At 30.0% G+C, this 16,278-nt stretch overlaps 1 non-coding gene across 1 annotated transcript; it reads left to right on the top strand.

The window, feature by feature from the left end:
* Positions 1 to 4,844: 4,844 nt before the first annotated feature.
* Positions 4,845 to 4,951, top strand: LOC127099271 (small nucleolar RNA R71). The gene has a single exon (XR_007793796.1). It is a non-coding gene; the product is annotated as a small nucleolar RNA R71 (small nucleolar RNA).
* The last annotated feature ends 11,327 nt before the right edge of the window (positions 4,952 to 16,278 follow it).

Here is a 16,278-nt window from a genome sequence, read left to right as displayed (position 1 = left end):
GATTGATTTGCAACACTATCTTTTATGAATGAGCAAGAGAAAAAATAACAATAATTGATGGTTGTCACAAGTTTAACTTTTAAGTAAACAATGCTAGTGCTAAGTTTAGTTTAAGTAAGTGAAATCGGTAATGGAGAATATGTTGGGCAATAATCCCTCAATATAACTTATCTATTGTGTGAATATGATGTGATATGTCGTGTCAGATATGGTCGGAATGTGATCTTATGATGTATTCCTACAACATCAAAAACACATGCAAGAAAGCAAGGGGACAAACTCCTAAGCCTCGCGATTAACTTTAATGCATGTCTGAGTTCTTTCCAAATTTCTCCTATGATTGTAGATCTTTATGCCTAAAGTATATATTCTAGTGAATATGCATATCCTATTATTTTCAATCTTATTTATCATAAGTTCCACTTGTTAATGGATTCGTCACACCAACAAGCTTTTATATTTTTCTAAGAAGATCAACCAAAGAATCAGATTTATAATAGTAAAATGCATGATAAAATCATCCACTATCATTACATCAAATAACACAAAATGTTAAGTCATATTAACTTTACGTTACTTAACATAAAATAGTTTAACTCATAATGAGCTCAGTACATACATTAACAATGACTCCTAAGCTAAACATTCTTAAACACGTGATAAAAAAAATGTAAACCTAAGGGTAACTTCTTAGTATTATTTAAATCTTTAATCAGTAAGACGCAGGTTCTATCACGCCAGATACTGGTCTCTCATACTTGAGAAGAAGAGAAGAGAAATTCTCCAAACTTGATTCAGCTTACTTTCGCATCAATTTCTACCAAGTGTTTCCCACTGAGTCTGAACCTCACTTTCATTACGTTCAAAGGATCCTTTTATAGCCAGCCTCCTCTAGAGTTCCGTGAGGTATTGGATCATAGGCTTCTTGGTTATCCATCACTTTTTTCCCAAGAGAATTAACATATTCCCTTTATTTCTTCCTCTCGTAGCAGTACCAGGAAATGTACACGACACATGTAGGGGACAAAGTGTCTAGTTGCAAACCAGTTGTGCAAAGGGGACTAGCCACTAGATGTAGTGACTGTATTGTTTGTAATCGTTTGTCTTTTATTTCTCGTTCTTATCCATTTTTGTTTCTATCTCAAATGCACTCAAATTCTCAGGTTGTTGTCACGTATGCGCTAGAGCAATGAACATCCACTCTTTGTGACCTCCATTACATTGTACACTTAGTTGATAGTCGGGGTTATCAGAAATCCATCCTAGACATCTAACAAACATATAAAAACTCATAAATGAGAACACTTATTATGCTATCGACAAACTTACTTAAAACAAAAAAAATGATTTTAAACTACTCTAACGGTCTACCTAATAATAAGATAGAAACAAGTATTAAAGGCTAGAATACATATATATATATATATATATATATATATATATATATATATATATATATATATATATATATATATATATATATATATATATATATATATATATATATATATATATATATAATTAGTTATCACTAAGGGTGATCTTAATATACTGATTGTAGAAATGATGATACCCAATTATGAATGGATAATTGTCATCTCTTGAAGCTATCCACATGATAGTATCTTTCCTATCTAGATTGTCTAAAGAGATATGGACAATTCGGTCTTTATCATAGGGGATGAATATCTCATCAATGAACTTCAAATTCTATTGATTGGATCTTCGTTCAATTAGATCCCTAGCCCAAAGTACATTGCAGTTCCAATGCTTATAAGTTAGTACTTTAAACCACCCTTGATATAGACTCCATAGATCGAGACACACATTAATGGATCTACCACCTTCCAACAACAACGTTGTCGAAGGTTATTTTTTTGTTTGTAGCATGCTTTTCTAAATGCAGCTCTCTTTAGGTTTTCCTTTTAACTTATTGAATAGATGAATTTTGGAATTACCTAGCCTTAATAATTTTAGAAACTATAGAATCCTTGTTGACCATAATTCTCCAAAAAGAAGTGCATCATTGAATATGTTCATTCTTAGGAAACCCAAGCCTCCCCCATTCTTCCCTTGACAAATTTTGTCCAAAGTGTTCAAGTAATTTTTACTCTCATTATTTTTAACTCCCTACCAATAGTTTTTAATAAATATGTAAATTTCATTTCAAAGATTGCTAGGGAACTTGAACACACTCATGGCATAAGTAGAAATAGATTTAGCAACCGCTTTTATGAGAACGACTTTTCCAACATAGGAGAAAGTCTTCTCCTTTCGTCCATTGATTATTTTTCTAACTCTAACTATCATGTAATTAAATTCCACCTTATTAGACCTTCCTACCTTGATAGGAAGATCAAGGTAATTTCCCATAAGGGCATTAGTATTGATAGGAACCCATTTGCTGCAATTTATTTTGGTATCTTCACTAATTTTGCCACTAAAAGTTATAGTAGATTTGTTTAAGTTTATTAGCTGGCCAGATTAATTTTGATAGATATCCAAAATTTTGTGAAGTTCTTTGCTTTCCTCATCAATAAACCATATTTTGTTTCAAACGTGTATCTATTCTGTTCTGATTGACGTACATGTATCTATTAACATTACTGAAACTAAGAAAGATAGGTGAATGGTCAAACGTGTATCTGAGAAGAAGATGATTAGAATATTTTTTATAACTTTCAAGTCTTTTATTAGAAACTAAAAATCTATTCAATCTAGCTTGGAAGCCCAAGTAAATATATTGCCAATATAACCAATATCATTTAAATTGCATTTGGAGATAATATCATTAAACAAATTAGTGATGTTAAAATTATGTGTTGTTTGTGTTGGAACTTAAATTTTCTTCAATGTACTTTCTCTTATGCTCTTTAAAATTATTGGTTGCTATATTTTTTTATCTACTATTGGTAGCATATGGTCCTTGTTGTCTCAAATAGCCATCCTACCAAGTTGTTTGAGCATAGCCTCCAAAATAGGACTCTGTATCCCATAACTAGAAGAGTTCATGGGGTTTCTGTCGAAACTTTTTTCTATTTGTTCCTTGACTTTTCCCCAAAATTCATCCGATCAAAGATAAGCCATATAGGTTTGTTGACATCGAAAAGAACTTTGATTTTTATGAAAGTCACATTTTTGGGGTAAAGATGAAGGTTTGGTTCAAGCACTATGACAACTTTTGCACCTATATTTTTATCCCATTAGTTCAGATATGATTTTTTTTGTTGAATTCCCCAAAGTTGAGCCCAGATTGGGACTTTGTTAAATTCTAAATTCAGCCGGTTGTAGTTCTGAGACCAAGGTTTAACTAAAATCCACACGTTTATAAAAATACAAGGATTTTATTCAAGGATCCTTTTAACGTCTATGAGTTTGTCCATGGTGATACAATACATACCAGGTTTTAACTCTGTGATTTTGATGCCTACATGATCACATCAGATGGAAGCTAAACCATAATTGAGAGAGTTTTCATGAATCAATTTTTTTGATAAATTTTTCCTAGAATTGTATTATGATTTTCTTCATAGTCTTCCTGTATATCATCTGTGAAGAAGATGTTCATCATCTATCATAGTTTGGTTTTGATGACGATAAAAACTTATTAAATAATATAACGAATAAAAGTGGAAATTAAAAGGCTTATCAATGATGAAGATTACCAAATGAAAGAACCAAGTAAATAATCATGATAAAAGGTACATTGCAATTCACACTACATAACATTAAATACTCAGAAATATGTATCAAACTGCATCTATAATCTTCCTAAACATATTGTATTCAAAGGCATCAAAGAATTCACTAAAACGTCAACTTTTACCCAATTAGTGATGGTATTAAAATATCATATTTTGGTACGATTATTTCTCAAACAAAATAAAAATGGATTAGTTGCAATCGAATACCATATATGGTATATGAATATTAGTGTTGATGGTATTCAAATGCCATATATGGTATCCGAATATCAATTGAAAAAATTGAAGGATTTTCACTTATAAAAGAGTGGTATTCAAATTTTGAATTTTCAAACGTTTTTGAAGTGGTATTCGATTACAATATTTTGGTATTCTAATATCAACCTGAAGCAATGCAATTTTTTCATTTTCAATATGTTTCTAACGCATTTCAATGTTTCATGGAATGGTTTTCAAACTTGTGCATCTTTTCATAACAATGTTTCATGAATTGTTTTCAAACTAGTACATTTGTTCATAACAATTCTTCATGATTTAGTTTCTTGTACGAAGGACTTAAAAATATTTTCCAGTTGGTTATTCCCTTGATTAGCGATATCATGATTGGATGCAGAAAAACTAGGTGGATCTTGCGGTGCTTGAGGCTTGAGTTTGTTTTGTCTGTTACTCCATGAGAAGTTTGGATGATTACTCCACCTAGGATTGTAAGTGTTGTTGTATTTTTTGTTTCCCACATAGTTCATAGAAACAAGATTGGTTGAGCAGTCTTCAAATAAATAATCTCCCTCATAATAAACACAGGCAACTTCTGATGTGTCAGTTACAAATTTAAAAGGCTCGACTACTAGCACGTCAGGACTCATAAACATATTCTTCACCATTTGGTTAATTTGAGCCACTTGAGTAGCAAGGGATGTGGTCTTAGTGACTTCGCGAGCACTGACTGGCTTCTTTTGAGTGGAGACAAAACCAAGTCTTGTAACTGGCCATTGGTAGGTGTTAGCTGTAATACTTTAAATAAACTTTTAGCCTTATTCATAGGATTTGGATAAAAAACCTCTACCAGAGGATGCATCCAGCGTGTTTCTTGAGGAAAGAACCAATCCATTATAGACTGTTTTCAATTGAATACAAATTGGTATCCCGTGGTGAGGACATTTCCTTAACAACTCCTTGAATTTGTCCTAATTATCAAACAAATACTCATCATCTCCTTGTTTAAATAAAGTAATCTAATTTCTCATCTTGGCATTCTTGAGAGTAGGGAAGTACTTAGGTAAAAAGTTTCCAGTTAAAGCATTTCATGTGGCTATGGAAATGGGCTCTAAAGAATCTAGCCAGCATTTGGCTCTATCCATTAAAGAGTAAAAAAACAACTTAAGTCTGAAATCATCATTAATAATTCTAGTTATTTTGAAGTTGCTAGCTAATTCCAAAAAGTGCCTCAAGTGCAAATGTGGATCTTCATTGACAACTCCTGAATATTGGCCTATTGCTTGTAACATTTGAAACATCATTGACTTGAATTCAAACCGTGTCATTGTGATATTTGGTCGTATAACCCCTGTATTCATGGAATTGAGATCAAACACATCATAGTAACTTATGTCTCTTGCCATATCATTGGAAATTCCAATAATGTCATTATCTGTCATGAATCTTTCCTCTTTAATTGGTTCTTCTTCAAAGTATCCTTCAAACTTACCAAAGACAAGAACAGGAGGAAGACTTACTAGTAAGTGACCAGTAGCTTGAAATATATTTAGTAATCTGAGTGTTCTTTTTGGCTTAGAATCTCCTCTATATACTAGAGTCAGCAACCTACGCATGCAGCAGGTAAGCACCTGTTGCGTCACCAGATTACAAAAAACGTCAGAAGCTCAAATGCTCTTTTCAAAAAAAGAAAAAATATTTTATACAAAATCAAAATGTTATTGACACACTCTCTGACAACAAATCCCAAAACTTATTGTGAATTTAAACTATATAATGCGCAAGTATACACGGTCCATAATATTAAATGATAAAAAGTAAGAATATCGTTCCCACATGGAGTGTAATAACTTAGATTGATTTGCAACACTATCTTTTATGAATGAGCAAGAGAAAAAATAACAATAATTGATGGTTGTCACAAGTTTAACTTTTAAGTAAACAATGCTAGTGCTAAGTTTAGTTTAAGTAAGTGAAATCGGTAATGGAGAATATGTTGGGCAATAATCCCTCAATATAACTTATCTATTGTATGAATATGATGTGATATGTCGTGTCAGATATGGTCGGAATGTGATCTTATGATGTATTCCTACAACATCAAAAGCACATGCAAGAAAGCAAGGGGACAAACTCCTAAGCCTCGCGATTAACTTTAATGCATGTCTGAGTTCTTTCCAAATTTCTCCTATGATTGTAGATCTTTATGCCTAAAGTATATATTCTAGTGAATATGCATATCCTATTATTTTCAATCTTATTTATCATAAGTTCCACTTGTTAATGGATTCGTCACACCAACAAGCTTTTATATTTTTCTAAGAAGATCAACCAAAGAATTAGATTTATAATAGTAAAATGCATGATAAAATCATCCACTATCATTACATCAAATAACACAAAATGTTAAGTCATATTAACTTTACGTTACTTAACATAAAATAGTTTAACTCATAATGAGCTCAGTACATACATTAACAATGACTCCTAAGCTAAACATTCTTAAACACGTGATAAAAAAATGTAAACCTAAGGGTAACTTCTTAGTATTATTTAAATCTTCAATCAGAAAGACGCAGGGTCTATCACGCCAGATACTGGTCTCTCATACTTGAGAAGAAGAGAAGAGAAATTCTCCAAACTTAATTCAGCTTACTTTCGCATCAATTTCTACCAAGTGTTTCCCACTGAGTCTGAACCTCACTTTCATTACGTTCAAAGGATCCTTTTATAGACAGCCTCCTCTAGAGTTCCGTGAGGTATTGGATCATGGCTTCTTGGTTATCTATCACTTTTGTCCCAAGAGAATTAACATATTCCCTTTATTTCTTCCTTTCGTAGCAGTACCAGGAAAGGTACACGACACATGCAGGGGACAAAGTGCCTAGTTGCAGACCAGTTGTGCAAAGGGGACTAGCCACTAGATGTAGTGACTGTATTGTTTGTAGTTGTTTGTCTTTAATTTCTCATTCTTATCCATTCTTGTTTCTATCTCAAATGCACTCCAATTCTCAGGTTGATGTCACGTATGCGCTAGAGCCATGAACATCCACTTATTGTGACCTCCATTGCATTGTACACTTAGTAGAAAGTCGGGGTTATCAGAAATCCATCCTACACATCTAACAAACATATAAAAACTCATAAATGAGAACACTTATTATGCTATCGACAAATTTACTTAAAACAAAACAAATGATTTTAAACTACTCTAACGGTCTACCTAATAATAAGATAGAAACAAGTATTAAAGGCTAGAATATATATATATATTCTGAATGGATAATTGTCATCTCTTGAAGCTATCCACATGATAGTATCTTTCCTATCTAGATTGTCTAAGGAGATATGGATAATTCTGTCTTTATCATAGGGGATGAATATCTCTTCAATGAACTTCAAATTCTATTGATTGGATCTTCGATCAATTAGATCCCTAACCCAAAGTACATTGCAGTTCCAATGCTTCTAAGTTAGTACTTTAAACCACCCTTGATATAGACTCCATAGATCGAGACACACATTAATGGATCTACCACCTTCCAGCAACAACATTGTCGAAGGTTATTTTTTTGTTTGTAGCATGCTTTTTTAAATGCAGCTCTCTTTAGGTTTTCCTTTTAACTTATTGAATAGATGAATTTTGGAATTACCTAGCCTTAATAATTTTAGAAACTATAGAATCCTTGTTGACCATAATTCTCCAGAAAGAAGTGCATCATTGAATATGTTCATTCTTATGAAACCCAAGCCTCCCCCATTCTTCCCTTGACAAATTTTGTCCAAAGTGTTCTAGTAAGTTTTCCTCTCATTATTTTTAACTCCCTTCCAATAGTTTCTAATAAATATGTAAATTGCATTTCAAAGATTGCTAGGGAACTTGAACACACTCATGGCATAAGTAGAAGTAGATTTAGCAACCGCTTTTATGAGAACGACTTTTCCAACATAGGAGAAAGTCTTCTCCTTTCGTCCATTGATTATTTTTCTAACTCTAACTATCATGTAATTAAATTCCACCTTATTAGACCTTCCTACCTTGATAGGAAGATCAAGGTAATTTCCCATAAGGGCATTAGTATTGATAGGAACCCATTTGATGCAACTTATTTTGGTATCTTCACTAATTTTGCCACTAAAAGTTATAGTAGATTTGTTTAAGTTTATTAGCTGGCCAGATTAATTTTGAGATAATACCATTAAACAAATTAGTGATGTTAAAATTATGTGTTGTTTGTGTTGGAATTTAAATTTTCTTCAATGTACTTTCTCTTATGCTCTTTAAAATTATTGGTTGCTATATTTTTTTTATCTATTATTGGTAGCATATGGTCCTTGTTGTCTCAAATAGCCATCCTACCAAGTTGTTTGAGCATAGCCTCCAAAATAGGACTATGTATCCCATAACTAGAAGAGTTCATGGGGTTTCTGTCGAAACTTTTTTCTATTTGTTCCTTAACTTTCCCCGAAAATTCATCCGATCAAAGCTAAGCCATATAGGTTTGTTGACATCGAAAAGAACTTTGATTTTTATGAAAGTTACATTTTTGGGGTAAAGATGAAGGTTTGGTTCAAGCACTGTGACAACTTTTGCACCTATTTTTTTATCCCATTAGTTCAGATATGATTTTTTTTGTTGAATTCCCCAAAGTTGAGCCCAGATTGGGACTTTGTTAAATTCTAAATTCAGCTGGTTGTAGTTCTGAGACCAAGGTTTAACTAAAATCCACACGTTTATAAAAATACAAGGATTTTATTCAAGGATCCTTTTAACGTCTATGAGTTTGTCCATGGTGATACAATACATACCAGGTTTTAACTCTGTGATTTTGATGCCTACATGATCACATCAGATGGAAGCTAAACCATAATTGAGAGAGTTTTCATGAATCGATTTTTTTGATAAAATTTTTCTTAGAATTGTATTATGATTTTCTTCATAGTCTTCCTGTATATCATCTGTGAAGAAGATGTTCATCATCTATCATAGTTTGGTTTTGATGACGATAAAAACTTATTAAATAATATAAAGAATAAAAGTGGAATGTAAAAGGCTTATCAATGATGAAGATTACCAAATGAAAGAACCAAGTAAATAATCATGATAAAAGGTACATTACAATTCACACTACATAACATTGAATACTCAGAAATATGTATTATAATCTTCCTAAACATATTGTATTCAAAGGCATCAAAGAATTCACTAAAACGTCAACTTTTACCCAATTAGTGATGGTATTAAAATATCATATTTTGGTACGATTATTTCTCAAACAAAATAAAAATGGATTAGTTGCAATCGAATACCATATATGGTATATGAATATTAGTGCTGATGGTATTCAAATGCCATATATGGTATCCGAATATCAGTTGAAAAAATTGAAGAATTTTCACTTATAAAAGAGTGGTATTCAAATTTTGAATTTTCAAACGTTTTTGAAGTGGTATTCGATTACAATATTTTGGTATTCTAATATCAACCTGAAGCAATGCAATTTTTTCATTTTCAATATGTTTCTAACACATTTTAATGTTTCATAGAATGGTTTTCAAACTTGTGCATCTTTTCATAACAATGTTTCATGAATTGTTTTCAAAGTAGTACATTTGTTCATAACAATGCTTCATGAATTATTTTCAAACTTGTGCATCTTTTCATAATATTGTTTCATGGTAAATATAAGATGTTCTCATAAAAAAATTTCAGATTTACCTCTATCATAAATCTTTCATACATCCTAACATATTTTTTAAGTGTTCAAGAATCTTTAAGTCATGAAACCTCCTGCATATTTTTTAATTCATTCAAAAGTTCATATCATATTATGAGCGCTTAATGTACATTAGGTTGGATTTTAATTTTGAGAAAGATAAGAACAAATTTTTCATTCTTGGAATTAAGTCAAAATTATTTTTATTCCAGATCATTTAAAGTGTTTGTGTTATAACTTAATCATCAAGTTTGTGGGTATAAGTTATTTGTTGTAATAGAATCTTTGCATTGGTGTAATAAAAAATTCACCATAGTGCTTGGTGCTCGTGGAAAAGGTACTTTGATTCAGGGAGATTTAAAGTCCACCATATGTTAGTTTTATGTAAGAATAAGAGAGATGTTAGTATGAGGCTTTTACAAATATCTAACATAGTGGAAAATCCTTCAAGGTGTGAAGGGGTTAGATTTACCTTTGGTTGATAAGGGGAACTAGGATACATCCTTGTCTCTTTTACTTTATTTCCTTTTAATTTCTTTCAATTTTCATTCTAAAATTGATAATTTAATTATGGAAAATTCAAAAGGGAAGATTCTTTGCTTAAAGCAAGAAAAATTCAGAAAACCTAATTCACCCCTCTTAGGTTCACTCTCAAACTTATAATTTGTATCAGACAAGTTAAGGCAGCTTTCTCCTCAAACCAGGTAAATATGGCTTATGAAAATCCGTTTTTGACAGATGGTGGCAAAAGTAGCAAACCTCATTGTTTCGTTGGTGAATACTATGATTTCTGGAAAATTCGTATGCAAATATTTCTAGAAACACAAGGTGTAGAAGTATGGAGTGCTGTAACAAATGGTCATTTCATTTATACTACAATTATTAATGATGAAAGTCAACTAAAAACAAAAGAAGAATGGAATAGAGAAGACAATAAAAAACATGACTAGAAGGCAAAAGACTTTATTGCATATGTTTTAGGGATTGGCAATTTCTTTAGTGTGTCTAATTGCAAAACAACAAAGGAAATATGGGAAACCTTAGAATTTAACAACAAGAAGGAAAAGAAATCAAAAAGAGCATATATCGCTTGGCAAAACAATAATGTGAGTACAATTTCAAAAAATGAATAACAAACACATTTATATTTCATGGTTTCACATCACTCTGATGATGATACCGAGGTTAGTAATGAAGAATCCTCTTATAAGAAATTACATGATGCTTTTAATGACTTGCATGATAAATGTTTAAAGTGTTCTAGATTATGTGTTAAGCAACAAAATATAATTTCTTCTTTAGAAAGCAAATCTAATGACATGCAAGAAGAGTTAGATAAAATTAAAGGAAAAAATGACATTTATGCTAGTTCGTCAACATGTGATAAATGTATATATCTTGAAACCAAAAGTGTTGATCTTAATAAGTTGTATGCAATTGTGAAAAAGGAAAACATGGACCGGATAATGTTCTAATAAGTCAAAGATATGTTAATGATAAAAGTGTATTAGGATTTTCTAAAAGAAAAGTATGTCATAATGTTCATCGTATAAAGGTATATAACAATAATTATTTTTATGATCACAAGAAAAGGCCTAACATATAACATATGTTTTCTTATTGCAATTGTAAAGGTCATACCTCTAGTTTATGCTATATTAGAAAAATTGGTGTACCTAGTGACAATTATGTATGGGTTGAGAAATGACCTAACCCAAGAGGACCCAAAAAAATATCTGGTACCTAGAAAAAAATAATTATTTTTGAAGGTACTTGAAGACCATGCACTAATATTGTCAAATTAAGATTGATTTTTCAATATATCATTAGACCATATGATATGGTAAAATTAAAGTTTAATTTGGTTGAAGATTAATTCAAAAGTTTGACATCTTCAAAATGCGTCAACATTGATATCAACAATGACATCATATCATTGTGAATAAGTTAAGTACTTATATATTTGATGTATCATTTCCCCTATATTATGTTTCTTTGGATTTTACTCTTTTTCTTTTTGCTAACTTCAAAAAGGGAAAGACGTGATAATTGTTTTTGTTAATTTTCAGGATAGTAAAGAAAAAACATGAATTGCAAAATAAAAGGGAAGATATACAAGATAGAGGGAGCATCAAGTGTAAAACAAAGAAAAATTCCATTAACAAATTTTATCATCATAAAAAGGGGGAGATTATGAAGATGTTCATCATCTATCTTAATTTGATTTTTATGACAACAAAAACTTATAAAAGAAGATAAAGAATAAAAGTGGGATGTCAAAGACTTATCAATGATAAAGATAACAAAGTGAAATAACCAAGTAAAAAATCATGATTAAAGGTACATTAAAATTTACATTATATCACATTGAATGCTCTGAAATATGTATCAAACTTCATATATAGTCTTCCTAAACATATTGCATTCAAATGCATGAAAGAATTCATTAAAAGTCAACTTTTTGCCAAATTATTGATGGTATTCAAATACCATATTCTGGTATTCGACTATTGCTAAAACAGAAGCAAAATTGACCTAATGGAATTTGGAACCATATATGGTTTCTCAATACAATGTTGATGGTATTCGAATATCATATATGGTATCCGAAATCAAGTTTAAAAAGTTACATATTTTTCACTTTTAAATGACTGGTATTTGAATACCATATATGGTATCTGAATACCAGTTTTTGAATTTTTAATTTTCTAACATTTTTGAAGTGGTATTCCATTACCATATTTTGGTATTCGAATACCAACCTGAAGCAATGCATTTTTTCATTTTCAAAATGTTTCTGACATATTGCAATGTTTCATGGAATGATTTTCAAACTTGTACTTCTTTGTATAGTAATTCTTCATGAATTTTTTTCAAACTTGTACATCTTTTTATAACAATGCTTAATGAATTGTATTCAAATTTGTGCATCCTTTCATAACAATGGTTCATGTTGTATATATAATGTTCTCATAATTTTTTTTTCCAGATTTACATGTTTCATAAATCTTTTCATACATTTAAACATATTATTCAAAATTTTCAAAAATCTTTAAGTCATGAAACTTTGTGTATAATTTTTAAATCATTTAAAATTTTCATACCGTATTCTAAGCACTTAATGTATATTAGTTTTGTTTGCAATTTTGAGAAAGAGAAGAATAAATTTTTCATACTAGGAATCAAGTCAAAATAATTTTTATTCAAGATCATTTAAAGCATTTGTGATGAAACATAATCAACAAGTTTATGGTGATAATTTGTTTGTTGTTAAAGGTTCTTTCGATTGGTGTAATTCAAAGTCTACCATACTGTTTGGCGTTTGTGAAAAAGATCCTTTTGATTCGGGGAAATTAAAATTCCACCATATGTTTGGTTTTTATGTTAGAAGATTGTAAGAGAGGTCTTGGTGCGAGGCTTGTACAAAGATCTAACATAGTGGAAAATCCATCAAGGTGTGAAGTGGCTAGATGTACCCTTTGTTGATCAAAGAAACAATGATGTATCTTTGTGTCATATACTTTCTTGCATTTTAAATTCTTGTAATTTTTGTTCTAAGTATAATAACTTAATTCCGGAATATTTAAAAAGAAAGACTATTTGCTTAAAACAAGAAAACTCCTGAGAAATATTATTCACTACCTCTTAGGTTGCACTCTTATACTTACAATTGTTATCAGAGAAAGTTAAGGTAACTTCTCATAGATCCAAGTAAATATGCTTCCGTAAAACCATTTTGGGAATATGTTGGCAATATCAACCAACCTCCATGTTTTGTTGGTGAATACTATGATTTCTAGAAAATTCGTATGTAAATATTTCTAGAAGCATAAGGTGTAGAAGTATGGAATGCGGTAAAAATGGTCCTTTCATTCCTACAACAATATTTAATGGTGCAAGTCAACCAAAACTAGAAGAAGAATGGAATGGAGAACACAACAAAAAAATTCTACATGACAAGAAGGCAAAAAAAAACTTATTGCATCAGATTTAGGGGTGGACGATTTCTTTTAGGTGTCTAATTGCAAAGCAACAAGGGAAAAATGGGAAATCTTAGAATTCAATAACAAGAATGATAAAAAGTTAAGAATAACATATATCACTTGGGAAGACAATGATGTGAGTAAAAGTTCCAAAAATGAAGAACAAGCACATCTACCTTTCATAGTTTCACATCACTCCGATAATGATGATGATGAGGTTTGTAATGGCGAGCCATCTTATAAGGAATTACATGATGATTTTAATAACTTGCAAGATGAATGTTTAAAGCCTTATAGATTATATGCTAAGAAAAAAGAAATGATTTCATCTTTAGAAAGAAAATCTAATGGCATGCAAGAAGAGTTAGATAAAAATTAAAGTAAAAATTGACATTTATGCTAGTTCATTAACATGTCATAAATGTATATCTCTTGAAAACCAAAACTATCGATATTAATCAAGTTATATGCAATTATGAAAAAGGCAAAAATATATCGGATGATATTCTAATTAGTCACACACACACACACACACACACACACACACATATATATATATATATATATATATATATATATATATATATATATTATATATATATATATATATATATATATTATATATATATATATATATATATATATATATATATATATATATATATATATATATTAATGATAAAAGTGGATTATGATATTTTAAATTTGAAAATTCTAGTCAAATCAAAAAGACTATCTTTGTCAATTTAACAATATTTTTACTAATGTTCAATCTAGAAAAGTATATCATAATATTCCTCCTAGAAAGGAATATAACAAGAATTATTTCTATGATCATAAGAAAATTTCTAACATGTCACATACTTGTTTTTATTACAATTGTAAATGTCATACCCCTAATGCATGTTATATTAGAAAAAATTGGTATTCCTAGTGGTAATTATGTATGGGTTGAGAAAGGAACTAACCTAAGAGGATCCAAAGAATATTGGGTAACTCAAGAAAAAACTTTTAATTATTTTTGTAGGTATTTGAAGACCATATACTAATATTGTCCAATTTAGATTGGTTTTTCAAGATACCATAAGAACATATGATATGGTAAGATTAGAGTTTAGTTTTGTTGAAGATGAATTGAAAAGATTGACATCTTCAAATATCATATATATTGATATCAACAATGACATCAAATTATTGTGAATAAGATAAATACTTCTATATTTGATGTATCATTTCCCCTATATTATGTTTCTTTGGATTTTACTCTTTTTCTTTTTGCTAATGTAAAAAAGGGGAAGACGAGATGATTATTTTTATTAATTTTCAGGATAATAAAGACAAATCATGAATTAAAAAATAAAGGGGAGATATACAAGATAGAGGGAGCATCAAATTTCAAACAAAAAAACTTCTCATCAGTATAATTTGTCTTCATAAAAAATAGGGAGATTGTGAAGAAGATGTTGATCATCTATCATAGTTTGGTTTTGATGACGACAAAAGCTTAAAAAATAAGATAAAGAATAAAAATGGGATGTCAAAGGCTTATCAATGATGAAGATAACTAAGTAAAATAACCAAGTAAATAATCATGATTAAAGGTAAATTAATATTCACATTATGTCACATTGAATGCTCAAAAATATGTATCAAACTTCATCTATAATCTCCCTAAACATATTGCATTCAAATGCATGAAAGAATTCATTAAAAAGTAAAATTTAAGCTGAATTACTAATGGTATGCAAATACCATATTCTGTTATTCAATTATTGCTCAAACAGAAGCAAAATTTGCTTAAAGGTATTCGAATACCATATATGGTATTTGAATATCAGTGCTAAAGATATTCGAATACCATATATGGTATCCGAATACCATATATGGTATCCGAATACCAATTGAAAATATTGCATATTTTTCACCTTTAAAAGGGTGGTATTTGAATACGATATACGGTATCCGAATACCAGTTTTCAAATTTTTAAGTTTCAAACGTTTTTAAAGTGGTATTCAATTACCATATTTTGGTATTTGAATACCAATATGAAGCAATACATTTTTTTCATTTTCAAAATGTTTTTAACACATTGCAATATTTCATTAAATGGTTTTCAATCTTGTTTATCTTTTTATAACAATATTTCACGAATTATTTTCAAACTTGTACATCTTTTCATAACAATGCCTCATGAATTATTTTTAAACTTGTGCATCCTTTCACAACAATGTTTCTTGATGTATATATGATGTTCTCATAAAATATTCATATTTACCTATTTCATATATCTTTTCATACATTCAAAGATATTTTTCTAAATTTCCAAAAATCTTTAAGTCAAGAAACTTTGTGCATAGGTTTTAAATTATTCAAAAGTTTCATACGATATTTTGAGCACTTAGTGTACATTAGTTTGGGTTATAATTTTGAGAAGGAGAAGAATAAAAATTTTATACTTGGAATCAAGTCAAAATCATTTTTAATCAAGACCATTTAAAGTGTTTGTGTTGTAACTTAATCACCAAGTTTGTGGTGATAAGTTGTTTGTTATAAAAGGTTCTTTGGATTGATATAATTCAAAGTCCACCATAGTGTTTGGTATTTATGGAAAAAAATCCTTTGATTCGGGGATATTCAATGTCCACCATAAGTTTGGTGTT

The sequence above is a fragment of the Lathyrus oleraceus genome, chromosome 6 (genome assembly GCF_024323335.1).
Source record: "Lathyrus oleraceus cultivar Zhongwan6 chromosome 6, CAAS_Psat_ZW6_1.0, whole genome shotgun sequence".
Classification (NCBI taxonomy): Eukaryota; Viridiplantae; Streptophyta; class Magnoliopsida; order Fabales; family Fabaceae; genus Lathyrus; species Lathyrus oleraceus.
Note: the sequence above shows the minus strand (reverse complement) of the source record. Positions and strands in the feature narration are given on the sequence as shown.